Genomic DNA, 7,531 nt, shown 5'->3' on the forward strand with positions numbered 1-7,531 from the left:
AGTTTGCTTTTAAGTTTAAAGAACCTTTTGTATAATGTATTAGTTGTTTTGCATTTAGTAGCGAACCGTATTTGTCAGGTATTTCCGCCACCTTGACCCTTTTATCAGTATCGTACTCGGATATTCTCGTTATATAAGTTTTTCCTTTGTTTTATAATCCGGGTTGTTACAGTTGGTATCCGAGCGAACACGCTCCCAACTCTCGCGTAGTTAATGACTAAAATAATATAATGACCTAGTAAATGAGTGAGAGTAAATGGGGTAGAAACAATTAAGGACTTGTTTGTTTATGTCTTAATGTTTCTTATCGTTATTAATTTTATTACATGTTTTGTCAGTCATGTACTTGTTTGTTTATGCATTAATGTTCGAATTATTAATTATATCACAATTGTTATTCATGTATGACTTTTTCGAGCACGCTTTATTGATTTTAAAGACGGTCAATTTTAAAAATGTCATTTTGGTTATATGTCGATCAAAACTTTTAATCTCTGATAAACCGAGATTTAATCTTATCGTACTTTCATTCTTTGGATCATTTGGTGGTGGTGTCCTTGTTTGAGGTGATTTTGAGGTTCATCCCCTTGTGGTTTCTTGAGGCGTCAAGTTAGGATTGTTTGGCAGGTTGGGATGTTGAAATATAAAAGAAAAGAGCGTTTATTATTATGAGTTTGGTAACGAGGAAGTTTACTTTGGGAATAGAAGTTGTCAACTATGAGGTTTACTTTGGGAATATAGGTTGTGACGATGTTTCCTTTGGGATTATAAGTGTTAAGTTCTTTTATGTATTTAAGAAAAACCTTATTGATTATAGAGGGTGATGATAGAGGGTGATGATTTGTGGCATAAGATGTATGATTGTGGTTTCGTAGTTTTATAAGAAGTGAGAGACATGATGAGTAGATTTATCTTATGATCTTATTTGGGAATAGTGAGGCGTATGCTCTTAATGGTTAGAATTATTGGGTTTTTGTATTATGTTAAGGAAAAAGTTATGTGAGTTATTTATGGATCGAGAAAAAATGCTTGAAATGAATTGAATGTTATCGTGGAGTTTAGATTGAGCACGTTGAGAATTTTGGAGACTATGCTCGTCTTTAATTGGAATATCATTTGAGGAATACAGATCGTTGTTGGCTATTAGTGAGTTATGAAAGATTTTATGATTTGTCCGTTGAGAAGTTATTTACTGATTGTACCTTTTAAAGTATTGGTTGAAAGAGGTGAACTGTAATTTATGGACTTGTGAGATGTTAATGTTAAAGTGCTCTAGAGTTGACTTAGTGAACAGCCATGTTGACGATGATTATAATGTATTGTGGTGTTCATCTTTTGAGGGTACATAGATTGTTATGGATTGATCCGTTAAGTGTGTTTAGATGGAGTTCTTGAGAGTGGAATATCTTGAAAGTTGAAGGTGTAGAGAGTTGATGATCGGAGGGATATAGTAATTGCTGAGGGGCAGTTATATAGAGATTTGTTGGTTATGAGGTATTATGGAAATACAATGAAAGGATGTTACGAGACGTTGTTACCTTAAGTGATGATTGTACGATATTTGTAAGACCTTGGTTATCGTGCCTTATTTATCTTATGTTAAGGTGTCATCTTTGAGTAGATAAACTAGTTTTTGGAGTCGTCTATTCTTGTCATCATTACACGTGTTAACCAAACCTCTTCTATTTGAGCCTTCAGACCAAAGGTTTCAATTATCCTTGTCTTCTGCTGTTTCATCTATCGCTGCTCTCTATTTGTTCTTTATTTCAACTCTAATTCTTTCTTCTTTGTAATTTTGTAATTACCCTTTTTACATTGATTTCTCTTTAATCTTTTACTTCCTAAAACTATGTGTTATTTTTGCCAAGTGGTATTGCACGAAAATGTTTTGTTTTGGTTTGCAAGTTGTTTGTTCTTTTATGGTAATATGAAAATGTTTCAAATCTCTTTAGAGCTACTTGTGATCATCTCGTAGTGGAAGCTTGGATCCTTTAGCGAGTAATGTTAGATGATTCGAGTTTGATGTTTGGTTATTTGAGGTTGAGAACTTAGTAACACAGTTGTATGCGAATATGAATTGGGAATAACGTATAGAGTTTTTTGGAAGGAGTATTAAAGGTTTTATACTGAGCTAGAAGGTTTGAGGGTGTTATTATATTGAGGTTATATAGATGTTTGTTTGTTCTATCTGATATAAAGCGTTTCATTTAAGAGTATGAGTGTTTAATTAGAGGACATAGATTTATACAGTCTTCTGGTGGTTTCGTGATGTTGAGATTATATTCATGGATAGTAAACTATAACTAAAAATTGAGGTTATACGTTTGGTTATTATATGAGCTCAAGTATTGAGAGTTGTATGGCGGTGTTATTATTATTCATTGCATTGATGGAATTGCGTAATTGATGGATAAGTGCGTTGTGGTACAATAGGTAGTAGATTAACCTATGGTTTATGATTCGTTTGGTGCATAGAATGCCGTGATCATGAGTTTTTAATGGAAATAATTAAGTCTTGTGAGTGCGCTTGATGATATTGCCATGAGTTTTAGGTTTGAGATTGATGATTTTGGATACTAGATATATATCGAGAACCATCGAGATTTTATACTAAAGGTTTTTAAGCTTAAGAGTTTTGGATGATAGTAAGCACTACTCACTTTGAGGATATTAGTGTAGGCTGGAGTAATTATAATGGCACTCGTGAGTGAAAGAGTTTTTCTCATTTAAAAGATGTTCTTTGTTTAGAGATTATCTATTTGGGGTTTTGGTTAATGTCAGATCTTGTGGTTAATGGTAAACTAGAATTGGACTATTTGTTAAAGGTTATGTAGAGTTTGAGTAATAGTAACGAATTCACAATTTTAAGAGGGCATATATGTTGTTTAATGATGGTTATTGGTAGTTGAATGAGTGTTTGTAATATAAGGACTAGATGTTGGCTTAATGATCATTTTAGGTGTGATGGTGTGAGTTTGATATGACTTTTGAGATTTGTAGAGTGTGTGAAGATGATAATAACTTTGAGGATGTGAGATATCTTTCTTTGGTTTGAGTTTGGATAAGGATCAGAGTGCGCAGCGGTTAGGATTCCGAGATGACTTCTATTGATGATCACTTGTACATCTTATCTGCTTTTGATCTTATCTTTGAATTTCAAGTTTCGAGGACGAAACTTCTTTTTAGGGGGTTGGATTGTAACACCCCGTATTTTGTAATGATATTTTACTATAAAAGTATTTTATTAAATTGATTATTTCGGAATTTATTAATGTATTTTGGAAATATTTATATTTATCGTCTTCGTTTACTATTTTATTATTTCTCATTTTAATCTACTTTGGAAGGGTTAAAAATGTCCGGGCACAATTTGACTATTTTAATTTAATAACTACTTTTCTTATTTAAGCTCTCCTTACGTTTTAATATGCTTCAATCTGATTTGTAATCAGATAATCCATTGTATAAGCTAATGGGCCCAAAGCCCATTAGTTAATCCCTTATAAATAGAAATTAACCTAGCAAGCAACTAGGTCAATTTATTTCCAGCCGCACGCCTCCCTCCTTTTCTCTCTTTTGTTCTTCTTTTCTCCATTTGACTCCATTGTTGAATATCCTTTCTTCTTCTAAACTCATACACAAATTATATTTTCATAATTCTTGCTCTTATCTTTACAACATATTCATCTCCAAATAATTTTATGGGGATTATTTGTATGAACCTTTTGACCTACCTTTAAGGTCTCTTATTTTTTAATGGGTAAAGAAGAAGGAAGGTCTTTTATGGTGCTTTTATGGATTTGGATTCGGGTATTCTTGATAGTCGATTTTTGGGATGCTGACACGTGTTGGATACAAGGATTTGTTGGTCGTTTTCTTTATGGAGGTTTTCATTAATTGCTAATGAGGTAACTAGGTGTTTTCTTTTAATTGTGTTTATGCCAATTGATGTAATTAATATGATTTAATGATTGTCTTGTATGATTGGTACGTGTTGGATTGTTTATTATCATGTTAATTATGTTTTCGCATTTTTGTATATGTTTGATGTATTAATTATATATCGTATGTTGTTTATGTGTTTATTATGGGTGTCATGTGCGTAATTAGGGTTTATGAATCAAACCCTAGTGGTGGCATGATAGGCGGCCAAGAGTTCTCTCCAAAGTTATAGCTAAAACTAGTATAACCTTGATGATGATTCAAGTGTTATAGCTAAAGCTAATACAACTTTGGGTAGTTACTCTAGTTATGGCTGAAACAGGTATAACCTTGGAAATATTATTCAAGGTTATAGCCGAAGCTACTATAACATTGAAGTACGAGTCAAGGTTATAGCTGGAACTAACGTACCCTTAGATTATGGCTCAAGGTTATGGTTGGAACTAGTATAACTTTGAGTTTCGTGTCAAAGTTATAGTTGAGGTAAATATAACTTCAAGTTATATATGTTAAAGGTATAGTCAAGGTTATTATAAACTCGCATCCAGAGTTTATGTTATGGTTAGGGTTACTATAACATTGCATGGTTAATATTAAAGTTATAGCTGAAGTTACTATAACATTGTTTGCTTATACTTGTTTCATATGTTGTATTGTGTTCAACGTGTTATGTCCTTGTGTTTGCATATGTCGTTGGTTACTCTTGTTCATATGATAAGTAGGATGGTCAGTTATACTATTCTATGAGTTGAGTCGTGATGTTGTTCACGCATGTTGGTACAGTTGGTTACACTGTGCATTTGTTTGTTGGCTGGTTTGAATAGATGACGGTAGTATCAGTTATATACTATCGGAATGAACCAACGCTACCCGTTGATGCGGGATTTGTTTGGTCTATGTTCGGGGGTGGCCAGAGGCAGTGGTTATACGCTCTGGGTCCCGAGTGTCTTTCGGTTTACCGAGAGTCTGGCCAGGTCTTTGACATATAGGCAGTGGTTATACGCTATACATAGTACCGTGGAGGCAGTGGTTATACGCTCCACACCGATGGAGGCAGTGGTTATACGCTCCGTCAGCTAGAGGCAGTGGTTATACGCTCTGGTAAGTTAGAGGCAGTGGTTATACGCTCTAACGGGCGTTCGCTCTATTCGTTACGCTTGATTGCTAGCTTTGTGCCTTCTGTTGCTGTGGATTGTGTGTCACCAAATTCGCTATGCTTTAATGCTAGCATTGTGCCTTAAGTTATTATGGGTCGTTTGTTATTTTGGCTGTAAGTATACATGGTCTAGTGGTTGCATATGGTCTAGGTTTGTATGTTTGCATCCATCTAAGATTGATAAGTCATGGTAAGCTGTATTGGGTTTTCATGAGTATAGATGGTCTCACATGTTTACTGTTTATGCCTTTCAATTGTTAATGATTGTTGATTATATTTAATTGTTGTAAACATGACTGGGAGAGCATCTAGTTACTCCCGACTGATTGTCGACCCCCTTCTCAGGTTGTTCAGGTTGAACGCTTGTTGCTGTTTCGTTGATGCTTGCTTGGGGAATGTGCGAAGCGAGCTTAATAATAAAATAGGAGTTTGCTTTTAAGTTAAAAGAACCTTTTGAATAATGTATTAGTTGTTTTGCATTTAGTAGCGAACCGGATTGGTCAGGTGTTTTCACCACCTTGACACTTTTATCAGTATCGTACTCGGATATTCTCTTTATATAAGTTTTTCCTTTGTTTTATAATCCAGGTTGTTACACATTATCACCCTGTGTAGGAAATATCGGTATATTTCATCAAGAAAAATTTCGGATTATAACAAATTATGAAATATGAAATTATGAGTCATAAACGAAAAGTATAAACAAAAGAATAGAGATTAGAATTAACCTCCGGTCCTAGCAATTTGGCCTAAGAACAAATATCGAGATCGATATTCTCCTAATCGTTGCACCCAAGATGCTCCGAGAAAATGCCTTTTTCTTGCTAGAAAGAGAACCCTTATTCCTAATAATTTTTAGGGTTTTTGTGATGAGAGTGTAGAGAAAAATTAAGAGAGAAAATAATCCTCCCCTCTCTCCTATATAACTGTCCAAAAGAGAAAAGGAGGGGAAGATTTTTTTTCTTATTTTTCTCCCCTTTATTTCGTGTAACAACCGAACAAAATAAGGAGAAAATCTTCTTATTTTAGGTTGTTATCAAATTGTATAAAATGTGTATTATTATCAATTGTCATTTATGTCGTCACGTATTAATAAGTCCACACACAACAGTTTGTGGTCGATTTATTAATACCGGTCTGTCATCATTTATTATGACAATTTCGTATAATATATACATTACCTATAAATATCGCATATTTATAATTTGCTAATTAAATATAACCGTTTATATTTAATTACAAATTAACATCTTAATTCGTTTAAGCTAACATTATATACATTAATTAAATATAACAGTTTATATTCAATTTACGAATTAACAATTAATTCGTCTCAGCTGATATTATTTAATTGTATTAAATAATCGACTCATCATCACATTAACTAACCTTTTAGTCAAATACATGGATTAACCTTTTTGTCATATAATGCATCAATGTGATTATATTTTCATATAATCACATCTCTCAAACACATCATTTAGGTGTGACTTTTAGGGACCAGTTGATCACCGCCATCAGTATGATAATAACGTCAAACTTCTAGCAAGCCAACCGTTATTAGTAAACGTTAATCAACTGATAAAATAATAAGTATACCCTGTGAATCTATAAGAGATTTATACACGTTATCACACTAACTGTGGAGGACACTGGATCCAACAATCTCCCACTTGTCCTCACAAGTGTATGTGCGATAACCGATTCTCATATCCTTAATTTCTCTCACTCAATGTAAAACAATTTGCAAAATCCGTATTCACAAATGGCGTATTTTACAAGTGATCAGTATCAAGAGTGGTTTTCCCGACTAGAGAGTAACTTAACTGATAAACGAATCATCATTCGAGCATGGCCATACATTTCAGTTACAACTCCTCGAGTGGCCCTAAGAAATGACTAAACCTGATAAAGGTTGGATATTTTCTTCAACTCGAATCCTGAGATATAAGCACAAGTATGAAATGACCCAAGTAAAAATCGCTTAGCCTTTCTTTGTTACGGTCGACCATGAGAAAGAAACCAAAGTCACCCAAAAACTGCCTTAATCTCAAGAGACAGTCGATAGTCAAAAGAATCGACTCTAGGAACACAATGGACGTCGAATCCACGACCTGGCACCGAATGTTTTTAAACATTTAGGACTCCATTACGTTGTCACAATGTCCTACGAGGTATCGTTATAACTCGCATCTGTGATTGATCAGCCAGCCGTTTGACTTATGGCTCGTTGAATCCACCATCAATCAACTTCACAATATAATAGCCAGAGTTATCAGCTCATGTAGGCGATTACAGACCAAAACAAATATAATGTAATTCAGTTCACTTTGTGGCGTTCAATGTTGTCGTACAATCCACATGAAAAACAAAATATGAAATAAAACGATGAAGATATAAATAGCATATGAAAAAGAAAATGTATCGAATCCA

Source organism: Silene latifolia, chromosome 10 (genome assembly GCF_048544455.1).
Source record: "Silene latifolia isolate original U9 population chromosome 10, ASM4854445v1, whole genome shotgun sequence".
Lineage (NCBI taxonomy): Eukaryota > Viridiplantae > Streptophyta > Magnoliopsida > Caryophyllales > Caryophyllaceae > Silene > Silene latifolia.